Consider the following 13,383-nt stretch of genomic DNA (forward strand, 5'->3'; position numbering starts at 1 on the left):
GTACATGTGCAATTGTTTTTAATGTTAAGAAGAAATAGAAAAGATTAAAAATGTCATTATAATGAGGAAAATATGACTTTAGAGTCACTCAGTGAACAGTGAGGAAAGACAGACACCAAGCTAATGTTCAGTCACTGCATTATTCTATCAATTTTCTCCCCCTTTCTCTTTCATAAAGTCGAGGTACTAACGTTCCTTTCCTGAAAACTCTTAAAGACATGACTCTCCTACTTAATTAAAATTTCTCTTTATGATAATACATCCTACTCCGCAAAACTTTCTTTTTTAATCAGAATACTTAATTCATTTATCACTTCTTAGGGAGAAACAGCAGTCTGATTGGAAACAACAGAAAACATAAATTAATACAGGTTGAACATCCCAAGTCCAAAATCCGATACACTCCACAATCTGAAGCTTTTTGAGCACCAATATGATTCTCAAAGGAAATGCTCACAGGAGCATGTAGAATTTCAGATTTCGGATGCTCAGCTGATAAGTACACTGCAAATATTTTAAAATTCAAAATATGGAACACTTCTAGCAACAAGCATTTCAGATACAGGGCACTCAACGTGTAAATACAAATGTATCATCAGTTAATAAAAGCCAGTAACCGAGAGTTGTGTTTGCTCTAGAAACTGATGAAAAAAAAAATTTTTTTTTTGAGAGGAGTCTCGCTCTGTCACCCAGGCTGGAGTGCAGTGGTTTGATCTCGGCTCACTGCAAGCTCCGCCTCCCAGGTTCACACCATTCTCCTGCCTCAGCCTCCCAAGTAGCTGGGACTACAGGTGCCTGCCACCACACCGGGGTTTTTTTTTTTTTTTGTATTTTTAGTGGAGACGGGGTTTCACCGTGTTAGCCAGGACGGTCTCAATCTCCTGACCTCATGATCCGCCCGTCTCAGCATCCCTTGAAGTGCTGGGATTACAGGCGTGAGCCACCGCGCCCAGCCAAAACTGATGAAATTTTAAAGAGGCAGAGATAGTAAGATTAGATGAATACCTTCTTAAATAATTTTGTACCTCTTGTCCTTGCTTTAAAGCTCTCTGCCAACTTCCAAACTCACTGTTAATTCCAAACACAGGCATTGTTGGCCAACTAAATTTTATTGCCTTTAACTTCAATGATCTATAAAACCCCACACTCTAGGTTGACAGGTATCACTTTCCATGGTGACAACTGTCTCCTCCTTTAAACATGAATGGGCATGCAGCTGGGGCACAGGGATGAAGAGGATTTCTGGGGTGGTGGTATTGTTCTACTTCTTAATCCAGGCAATGTTTACACAAATATGTTCAGTATATAATAAATAAAAAGTTATATGCTTATAATTTTTTATTTTTATCTATGTATAATTCAATTAAAAGTCTATTAATTAACACATTTTCTCCTGGAAGTTTTCCCTTACTGATTTATCAGTTTCTGATCACTCTTCACCTCTTTTATCTACTGTCTTGGCTTGGTGCATGTTAATTTTTCTACTGCTCCCATTAGTATGTTCATGGATATACTGGTTCTATTCAGCTAGCTCACAAACTCTAAAACAGTAACAATGTAAAAATGCCCATATGGACACTATATATACATAAATTACAAAGGTATATATTATATGGGTATACCTATAATTACCTACATATTATACAGGTATACTTATAATTATATAGGTATATATTATATAATTTTATGCATATATGTATAAAATTAACTGGATATATGTTAGAAATATATGAAGCAAATCTGGAGATGGTTTACTAGGTTTTCTGCTGCCATTTTCAATTCAGTAAGGACTTTGAGGGTCTCATCATAAGTGATTTCAACATACACTAATATAGCTCATAAAGTGTACCCTAGAACTTTCCTATCATTTTCACTTAGGAATGTCAGCACCTGTTTTACACTAACCTTGAAGCATCCCAGATCAAACACATATTTCCATAAAAGATAACAGTCAACAGGTAATCATTTTCCTTCCATACTTTTGCAGAGACAAAGCTCTATAAAAATAGAACTACAATTCCTACCTGGGAGACTTCTTTGTTCATAATGAATCCTCAAAACAGATATGGTCAAATCTTGTGTTCCAGAGGGTAGCTTCCTGGGGAATGGGATAATGATGTTTTCCAGAGATGGCTCTAGTCTCTTCACTCTCACCTCATTTAAGGCCAATTATATAAACAACTAGAATAAAAAGACAAAAATAAAAGCAGAAGGGATGTTAGATTGCCATTTTATTCTCCAATAAATAATAAAGGTCAGATATGCTAGAAAAAGAAAAAAATGCAACTTTCAGAGTGAAATGGAAAAATATTTCCAAAAGACAATGGATAAAGATCTCATTTTACAGCTTAAGTCCTTTCTGGTGATTAAGTACTCCTATTTGAGAATGATGCTTAGGTAAAACATAATTGCATTCTACCCTTAAACTTCTGAAAGACTCATTTATATGTCTTTTAAAAGTTGTTTCTGGCTGCATTTGTATATATATCCTTTTTCCTACTTACAAATTCTGATTTTTTCATATTTTCAGTTATCACATAATTCTTTAGTTATGTAACACTCCTATAATAGTTTATCTTCAAATTTCTAACTGAAAAAGTTTACAAACATTTTATATTTGTAATACTTCAAAAAGATGGTAGTTGACATCTGGTTCTAGTAATGATGAACTACCTTATATTGAACTAATTTGCCCACAGATAACAGTTATAAACTCTGGACAAAATATAAAAAACAACTGTTTGAAGAAATTGGAAAGTGATCAAAGCAGACAGAAATTGTAGGGGTTCTGACCATTAAAGAAAGGAATTATATTGAGTGAGATACACACTTATGAGACTCTCCTGGAAGGGAACTCTTCCCAGCACTCCCACTTAAGCTCATAGAGGCTAGGTTTAAAGGAGAAAACCACAGTCTTATTGGCTTGAGGCATTAAAGAATGTAAATCAGAGCCAAAAGAAAGTTGGAAATTGAGTAGACTAGGTTACAGATCTTACTTGAATTTTGCCAGTTTTTGCACGCACTCATTTTTTGTATGTCTTTTTTACAATTCTATGACATTTTAGCACATGTACAGATTCACATAACTATACCACAGTCGAGATTCGCTGCTCCATCACCACAGGTGAATTGTTTCATGCTGTTTATAATCACATTCCCCTTCCCCTTTCCTTAACTCTTGACAACTGCAATCTGTTCCCTATTTCTATAATTTTTGTCACTTTGAGAATACTACATAAATTGAATCACATAGCATGGAATCTTTTCAAGTTGGCTTTTCAAAATTTATTTTATTTATTATTTTTATTATACCTTAAGTTCTAGGGTACATGTTCACTCAGCATAATGCCCTTGAGATCCAACCAGTTTGGTGCATGTATCAATAGTTCATTCCTTTTTATTGCTCCATGGTACAGTGGTGCCACAGTTTTTTTTCACTATTTGTCCTGTAAAGTGCATTTGGGTTGTGTTCAGTTTTTGGCTATTATAAATAAAGCTGCTATGAATATTTGTGTACAGGCTTTTGTAAAAACATTCGTTTTCATTTCAATGCCCGGGACTGTAATTGCTGGGTTGTATAGTTAAGTGTATGTTTACTAGCCAGTAATGTAGCTATCTGCTAGAAGATAAATCAATACTCTTCAAAAAGAGTTAACAATCCACAATGTCATCCACAACATCCAGTATGCAATAAAAAATTACTAAGCATACAAAGAAGCTAGAAAATGTAACTCCAGATCAGGAGAAAAGGTGGTCAACAGTAGCACACCACAAGTTGATTTAGGTGTTGGAAATACCTAACAAAGATGTGAAAGTAGCTATTATAAATATGTTTAAAGATTATATATATATACATATATATAAAGGGTAAACACATGAGAAATACTGGCAGCATATGGAAACTGAGAAAGAAATAAACGGAAATTCAAGAGCTAGATCATTGAATAGCAAATTTCAAGATTCACTGGCCAGACTTAACAACAGTAGATTTGTGACAGCAGAAAAACAAGTCAGTGAACTTGAAATGAAAATAATACCCAGTCTGAAGAAGAAAGAGAAAAAAAACCACACAACCACACATACCCCTTCTATAATCTGGGGAAAACACATACACACACACACACACACACACACACACACACATGCCTTCTGTAATCTGTTGGCAATACCAATGAGAGGAGAAAGATACTGGGGCAGAAATAGTATTATGCGGAAATAATGATTGAAAATTTTCAAAATTTGGTGAAAAATGAACTGTCAGATCCAGTGTGTCTCAATAAATCCCACTCAGAACAAATACAGAGACATCAACTCTGGCAAAGTCGAGTCAAACCACTAAAAAAAAATTAACATAAAATTTTGAAACTAGCTTGGTCAAGGTAGCACATCAAATACAAGAAAACAAAGATATAAATGGTAACTGATTTCTCATTGGTAACAACAGAGGCAAGAAGATAATGGAATAATTTCTTCCATTAAAATACTGAAGGCGGGTAGCCCTATCAACTCACAATTCTATATCCAGCAAAAATATCCTTCAAAAAACTGAAGGCAAAATTAAAAACACTTTAACATAACCAAACATAATCTGTTGTAAGATTAATATATAAGAAATACTAAAGGAACTTTTTCAGGCTAAAGAGAAATGATGCTAGGCAAAGTCAGATCTACAAAACAGAAGCAAAAGCATCAGAAATCGTAAATACGAGAGTAAATAAAAAGGACTATGTATTTTTTATTCTTTAAAAGATGCACATATTCTTTCTTTAAAAGATAAGTGATTATATAAAAACATTAAAAATATAAAATATTGTGGCATTTGTAATGTATTAAATGTTAATCATATTACAATAATAACACAAAGGATGGGAAGGTATAAATGCAATTATACTGTTGCAAGTCTCTTAAATTTCACATAAAGTATTACAACATTAACTATAAATAAATTTATAAATTAAGGATATATATTTTAATTCCTAGAGCAGCCACTTAAAAATTATAAAAGAGTAGTGTTCAAAAGGTTATAAGGAATTTGAAAAGATAAGAAAGTATAGCTAAAAAGTTAACAGGAATTATCAGTACTCTACTAAAAAATATTTGGTTAACCCAAAAGAAGGCACAAAAGTAGGAAAAGAAGAACAAGGAACAAATGGTATCTTAAACCCAACCATATTAATTACATTAAATATAAAATAAACATTACAATTAAAAGATGGAAACTAGAGAGAAAGCAAACCCACACCATAAGCTGTCAATAAGAGATACAGTTTAAATATAAAGATACAAATAGGTTGAAAGTTTAAAAAATGGAAAAGAATATATTACACAAACAGCAAACATAAGAAAGCAATATAAATATCAGCAAAAGTAGACTTCAGGACTAGGAATGTAACTAAAGATAAAAAGGGAAGTTTCATAAAAGAGTCAATGCATCAGGAAGACAGAATCATAATTTTAAAGAAATTTTTAATTGTTTTAGAGATGGGGTCTTGCCCAGGCTGGTCTTGAGCTCCCAGGCTTAAGTGATCCTCCTACTGTGGCCTCCCAAAGTGCTAGGATTATAGGTGTGAGCCACCACGCCCAGCCAGAATCATAAGTTATGCAAATAACAACAGAGCCTCAAAATAAATGAAGCATAAACTAACAGAACTTAAAAAAGAAATAGAAAAATCCATACATATCATTGAAGATTTTAACATTCCTCTCTCAATAATAGATGAAACAACTAGATTTTTAAAAACCAGTAAGGAAATAGGAGATTTGAAGAACAGTGATAACTAGCTTGTCCTAAATGAACATTCATAGAACAGTACATCCAACAACTGGCAAATGTACATTTATTTCCAAGTGCACATGAAACTATTATTCAACATGAAACAAATGGTGAACCATTTTTTATATAACACATTTCTAAAGATTGAGATCTTAAAGGGTATGTTCTCTCACTACTATGGAATTAGAAACCATTAACATATCCAGAAAAGTCTTAAATAGGTAGAACTTTGACAACATACCTGTTAATGACCTACAGTGAAAGAAGAAAATGCAATGGAAATTAGAAAACAAGTGAAACTGAAATAAAGTAAACAAATGACATCAACATTAGTTGAATGACTCTGAAGCTGCATTTATACTCTGCATACACATACACACACACACTTTTTTTTTTTTTTTGAGACAGAGTCTTCCATTATCACCTGGACTGGAGCGGAGCGACACGATCTCGGCTTACTGCAACCTCCGCTTTCCAGGTTCAAGCGATTCTCCTGCCTCAGTCTCCCAAGTAGCTGGGATTACAGATGCCCATCACCACGCCCGGCTAATTTTTTGTATTTTTAGTAGAGGCGGGCTTTCATTATGTTGGTCAGGCTGGTCTTGAACTCCTGACCTCATGATCCACCTACCTCGGCCTCCCAAAGTGCTGGGATTACAGGCATGAGCCACCATGCCCGGCCTATACTCTGCTTACAGTTTTTAAAAAGTTCAAAATCACAGATATAAACCAAAAATAATACATTTAATATTATAATCAATGGAATAAATATGGACAACTGAAAACAACTAAAACTAAAAGTTGTTTTTTTGAAAAGGTAAAAAATTGATAAAACTTTAGCAAGACTGATCAAGAAAAAGTTACAAACACAAATTACTAATACTAGAAATGTGACAGATGTCACCACAGATCATACAAATATAGTGTTCTGAACATTATACAAATCAACTCAGTAACTGATATAAAATGAAAAATCTCAAAAAATTAAATTTTTTATTTTATTTATTAAAATAACCACAGAAAGAAACAGACTGTATGTATTAAATACATTTGTAATTAAAAACAAAACAAAACTCCAGGTCCAAATGGCATCACAGGTAAGCTGTATCCAACATTTAAGGAAGTAATAACAGCAATCTTATACACTTCCAGGAAAGTAGGAGAGGGATACTTCCCAATGTGTTTTATTAGGCTAGCAGAACCCTAATACTAAGACCTGGCAAAGATATTAACAGAAAAGAAAATCAGCCTCATAAGTACAGATTTATAAAAAAAAAAAAAATCAAATTGAATCTAGATATATATAAGAATAGACTATTATCAAGTGGTATACCTAAGGATTTAAAATTCAAAAACCAATCTTCTGACGGAGATTAGTATCCAGAATATACAAGGAACTCAACAGCAACAACAATGATCTGATTTAAAAAATGGGCAAATAATCTGAACAGGCATTTCTCAAAAGACATACAAATGGCCAAAAGAAGTCATACAGATATATGAAAACATGTTCAACATCATTAATCATCAGGGAGATACAAATCAAAACCACAATGAGGTAATCATCTCATCCCAGTTAGGATGATAGCTATTATCAAAAAGACAAAAAATAACAAATGCTGATGAGGATGTGGAGAAAAGAGAACTCTTAAACACTGTTGATGGGAATGTAAACCAGTAGAACCACCATGGAGAACAGTATGGAGGTTCCTCAAAAGAAAAGAAACTACAAATAGAACTACCATATAATACAGCAATCCCACTACTTGGCATTTAGCCAAAGAAAAGGAAATCAGTATATCGAAGAGACATCTGCACTACCATGTTGACTGCAACACTATTTACAATAGCCAAGATACGGAATCAACCTGGGTGTCTAACAACAGATGAATGGATAAAGAAAATGTAGCATAGATACATAATTGAGTACTATTCAGCCATAAAAAAGAATGAAATCCTGCTATTCATGGCAATGTGACTGGAATTGGAAGAAATAAGCCAGGAACAGAAAATTAAGCATCACATGTTCTCACTCCTATGTGGAAGCTAAAAAAAAAAAAAAAAAAAGTTGATCTCATAGAAATAAAAGTAGAATATAAGATACTAGAGGCTGGGAAGCGTAGGGGGAAGAGGGATAGGGATAGAGAGAGATTTGTTGAAGGATACAAAATTATAGCTAGATAGGAGGAATAAGTCCTAGTGTTCTATACCACTGTTGGATAACTACAGTAAACAATATATTGTGTAGTTTCAGCCAGGTGCAGTGGCTCACGCCTGTAATCCCAGCACTTTGGGAGGCCGAGGCAGGTGGATCACCTGAGGTCGGGAGTTCAAGATCAGCCTGACCAACATGGAGAAACCTCGTCTTTACTAAAAAATACAAAATTAGCCACACATGGTGGCGTACGCCTGTAATTCCAGCTACTTGGGAGGCTGAGGCAAGAGAATGGCTTGAACCGGAAGGTGGAGGTGGCGGTGAGCCGAGATCATGCCATTGCACTCCAGCCTGGACAAGAGCAAAACTCCACCTCAAAAAACAAAACAAAACAGAAAACCCCAATATATTGTATAGTTTCGAACAGCTAAAAGGAAGATAATGAATGCGTGCAACATAAAGAAATGATAAATGTGTGAGATGATGGATAGGCTATTAATAATTACCCTGAGCTGATCACCATACATTATATGTATCAGACATCACTATCTAGCCCATAAATATGTACAATTATTATTTGTAAATTTAAAAATTAACATAAAAAATTTAAATCTAAACAATTTACCATATTAACAGAATCTTAAAAAAAATCCCAATGGATGCGGAAAAAGCATCTGAGAAAAATCAGCACCCATTCATGATAAAACTCTCAGTAAGCTGAAAGTTAAAAGTTATTCCTTCAATCTGATAAGGAGGATAAATGAAAAACCTACAGCTAGTACTTTATACAATGGTAAAATATTGCAAGTTCTCATAATAGTGTTCAAGTCAAGAATGTTCACTCTCCCCACTTCTATTCATCATTGTATTGAATATAGTGCAGCTCCTACTCAGGGCAAAAAGGCCAGAAAAAGAAATAAAAGTTAGGGAAGAAAGAATTAAAATTGTCTTTATTTATTTAAAAATGAATTTTTGGTCAATAATTTTAAGGAATCTGAGAACCAATTATTAGAATTAGGTGAATTTGGCAAGGTGAATATACTATACAAAGGTGAATACAATAAAGTGAATTTAGTAAGGTGAATTCACAAGGTGAATATACAAATATCAATTGTTTCTATATAAATGTAGCAAACAATTGGAAAATAACATTTAAAAACAATTTTATTTTTTATTTATAATAGCATCAAAAACAAAATACTTAGGAATTAATTTAATAAAACCTACGGCAAGACCTAAAACTTTGCTGAAAGACACAAAAAGAGATCTAAAAAACACTGATTTAACATGTTCATAGGTTTAAAGACTGAATAGTGTGAAGATGTTAGTCCACTCCCAGATTAATTCATATATTCAAAAAGAAAATGAATGGTTTACTTTATGCATATCTGATGTATTTTACTATCAATAAATACAAACCTATTTTTAACAATACATTTGTAATTGTTTTTTAATGTCTGTTTTGGGTTTTTGCTTTTTATAAAAAAACTATATTTTCTCTAAATCATGATGATTTCCCCAATGGTGAATTCCATATTAAGGTGGAATGTTTAATGTCAGCAAACTGAATTGCTCCTATCAACTGGATCCTGACCTCTTACTGCCCCTCCAAATTCAATGTTTTTATATTTTCAATATTTTTTTCTTTCCTTGACTTAAACTCATACTTCGAAAACTCAAAGAAACTTAAACTTCCAGCTCTTCATATTGGCTTATAGTTAAACTATTAAAGAAAGGGATTTATAGTTAGATTAGCCCATTGTTCTCATTATATATGTCTAGTTTACCTGCATTTGTAATAAAGTTAGTGCCCTAAAACATTTCATAGGGGATGACATTCCTTTTGATTACTACTTTGTGACTGATAAGCAGTCATTACATATGGCAAAGATAGTCATCCACAAACCCAGGTTCTGTCTTCTTATTTGACTTCCAAGAAAAGGCACTCCCGAAAATCATTTGTGTACTTTACCATGTTAGCCAAATAATACCACCACCTTTTATAAAACCTGAGAGTTTTCATGAGTACATTTATTTATTTATTATAAGTACTTTTTCAAAACCAAGCAGTAACTAAAGTCAGATGGATTCCTACTAATGATTCAGGGTCCCCAGAACAGCTTGCTCATGCTGACGAACTCATGGCCAGTCATGCAAGTGAACAGGGAAACCATGCTGATGGGAGGCTGAGCACAGTCACTTAGGGAATGCACGAAGGCAGAAAAGTACATGATGAATCCATATTCAAAAAAGATATGCAGATGGTGAGAAGTGAAAAATACAAAAACCAAGAGATAGGTGACACATAGAGACCAAAAAAGGAGAACTATGAAGGAATAGGGGGAAAAGAAAGATGCAGATCATCTGATGTTTGTTATTATGGAATCAGTAAGATTATTCTTCTAAATATTAATTATTTAGTAATTATTACATGATTACTACATGATCACCTGTGCAATCCAAAGTTCGATATTTTGAAAGTATTTTCTAGGGCAGGTATAGGGTACCTCACACCTGTAATCCCAACATTTTAGGAGGCCCAGGCAGGAAGATCACTTGAGGCCAGGAGTTTGCGAACAGCCTGGGCAACAAAGTGAGGCCCGGTCTCTACAAAAACCAAACACCGCATGTTCTCACTCATAGGTGGGAACTGAACAATGAGCTCACTTGGACTCGGGAAGGGGAACATCACACAATGGGGCCTATCATGGGGAGGGGGGAGGGGGGAGGGATTGCATTGGGGAGTTATACCTGATATAAATGATGAATTGATGGGTGCTGACGAGTTGATGGGTGCAGCACACCAACATGGCACATGTATACATATGTAACAAACCTGCACGTTATGCACATGTACCCTAGAACTTAAAGTATAATAAAAATAAAAATAAAAAATAAAAAAATAAAAATAAGCCGGGCAAGGTGGTGTGTGCCTGTAGTCCTGGCTACTCAGTTGAGGGGCTGAAATGGGAGTATCGCTTGGGCCAGGAGTTGAAGGCTGCTGCGAGCTATGATTGTGCCACTGCACTCCAGCCTGGGCAAAAGAGCATGATCTTGTCTCAGTGGTGGGGGCGGGGGGGTGTTCCTCCCCTAGGAATCCAGGGTAGGAGACCTGAGACAGATGGAGCAAACCCTTAATAAACCCCCACAGCTATTGGACATGCCTGAAGCTCCCAATTCCTTTTAAATTGTCTCTCATGGGTAAAGGCCCTTCTATCTTCATTGTCTGCTTCAGATGCGGGATTTTGTCATATGTACTGGCTAATGCAGTACCTCAATTCCCATTTAAGAATCAGATGAGAAAGCAAGGTGACAGAAGACTGCCTATAATGTACCTAACACATAAAAGGAAATCTAGAAAAACTCTTGCTTTGTTATTTTGGAGTTAGGCAAAGGGCCAGAATTTAAAGCTATAAAGAAAAACACAACAACTAAATACCTATAGATCTATTACTCAGAAGTAACAATAGTAAACATTGTGATATATTTATTTTCTTTTTAAAGAAATGAAGCATCACCAATAAAGCTAAAGTCCCCATACTCAGAGCCCGCCCTGTTCCTTCCCCCTCCCCTTGATAGAGGTAACCATTATTATGAATTTGGTACATATCCTTCTGGTCAATTTTTTATATCATTTTTAGACATACATATATCCATAAACAATGTAATGTTTTATGTTTTGAAATACACGTTTAAAATGTATATATACCATACATATTCTGCATTTTGCTGACTTCATTCATTATGTTTTGGAGTTCTATCCATGTTGAAGTGTGCATGTGTTCTGTTCATATATGTATGTGAATATACCACATCTTAGCCATTTCTGTATTTAGGTTGTCCATAGTTTTTATTATTACAAATAATGGCTCAATGAATGTTCTTATACACAGCATCTTGTTCAGATCTTCATATGCATAAGTACAAGAATTTCTAATGGCAATATCCAGAAGTAGAATTTCTAGATTGTAATATTTGCATATGTACAACTCCACTTGCCATCTGGCAAACCGTTTACCAAAATAATTGTTTCAGACTTCCACCAGAGTGTGTGGTTTGAGAGAGCCATTTTCCCCATATCCTTCCCAATTCTTGATATAATTAATTTTCTTACCCTATCAAATGGATGAAAAATAGTATCTCCTTTCAATTTGCATTTCCCTGAATATTATGGAGCGTAGGTATCTAAGTTTGCTTTTTATATTTCCTATTCTTTAAATGAGTATTGGTCTATTTTCATCCATTACATTAGGCACTCAATAAGCACTTTGCTTTCAATTATGAGAAATTTTCTTGAATTATACTATTCATTTTTTCTTTCTTTTCATTTATTGTTTTCCCTTTTGTGGAATGTTTAATAATACAAAGTTGGCCCTCCTGGACTAGTATCTTTATTTTATCTTCTGTTTATTATTTCTTTGCCCTTTTGCTCTACTTTCTAGAAAAATTTCCTCAACTTATTGTCCACTATTTCTTTGAGTTTTTCTTTTCTACTATATGTTCTCAATTGGTAAAAACTCTTTTTTGCTCTCTGAATGTTCTTTTTAAAATATCTCATTCTGCTTTATAGGTGCAGCATCCAGTCTTTCTGCATGTACATACCTGGGTACTTGCATATATGTGTGTATGTGTGTGTGTGTATGTATGTATATGTATCTATATATGGCTGTATATGTTTATATGTGTGTACATGCATACATATACATAAAGTTTTCTAGGTGGCATGATCTATTTTCTCCATTTTTTTTTTCTATTTGCTTATTTTGGTTTCTGTTATTCATATTAGAAGCTTTCCTCAGATGCCCAGTGATATTCAGTTCTCTGGGTACACAAAGTTGATTGAAAGCTCTAGTTACATACATGGGGCTTATCGATTATGACCTTCCCTACAACAGGGCAATCTGTCCAGGCTCTTTGTGAGGACACAGATATTTATGTGAGAAACCTGGCTCCCATTTTCTAATGCTTAGCTTATTTTTCAAACACCTGTATACAGGTAAAGTAGTTTCACATTGTTAATCTATACCCCTAGAAGAAACAAACTTACCAAGTGGAGTACAGTATTTATGTATAGTTATTTTTGTCTTTAGATTTTTCTCCTTGAGTCGGTGAGATTCTCAAAAAGATTCCTCCTGTTTCCTGCCTGGATGCTAAAGGGCCTAGTTTTCAATTTGGGAGCCAGTAACAGAGAAGGGGGCCAGGAGTTCTGAGCATTGGAAATGTCAATACTCAATTCCTCTCCACCTTCAATGTGACTGGTGTCCACTAGCCAAGAGACCCTCTGTTTTAACGTGTAAGATGGACCTCAAGTCTCCCACCTGTCAGGATGGGAGAAGTGCATAAGCACAGTGACAAAGAGAGAAGAAGGAGATCAGGGCAACTAACGGTTTTTTAAAAAGCTTTTAAACCACCTTCCTCATTTTAGTTCACTTCCCTTCTTAACTTCCAGAGTTAC

At 34.5% G+C, this 13,383-nt stretch overlaps 1 protein-coding gene across 5 annotated transcripts in view; it reads right to left on the bottom strand.

Moving 5' to 3' along the window:
• The window catches only part of NCOA1 (nuclear receptor coactivator 1), a 276,873-nt gene that overhangs the window by 128,201 nt on the left and 135,289 nt on the right, over positions 1-13,383 (bottom strand). For all 5 annotated transcript variants that reach the window (XM_023230097.1, XM_026454739.1, XM_023230092.1 and 2 more), the window contains one exon: positions 2,025-2,181. The gene's annotated coding sequence lies outside the window, so the exon portion shown is untranslated. The remainder of the gene's footprint in view (positions 1-2,024; positions 2,182-13,383) is intronic.

The sequence above is a fragment of the Piliocolobus tephrosceles genome, chromosome 15, assembly GCF_002776525.5.
Source record: "Piliocolobus tephrosceles isolate RC106 chromosome 15, ASM277652v3, whole genome shotgun sequence".
NCBI classification, from domain to species: domain Eukaryota; kingdom Metazoa; phylum Chordata; class Mammalia; order Primates; family Cercopithecidae; genus Piliocolobus; species Piliocolobus tephrosceles.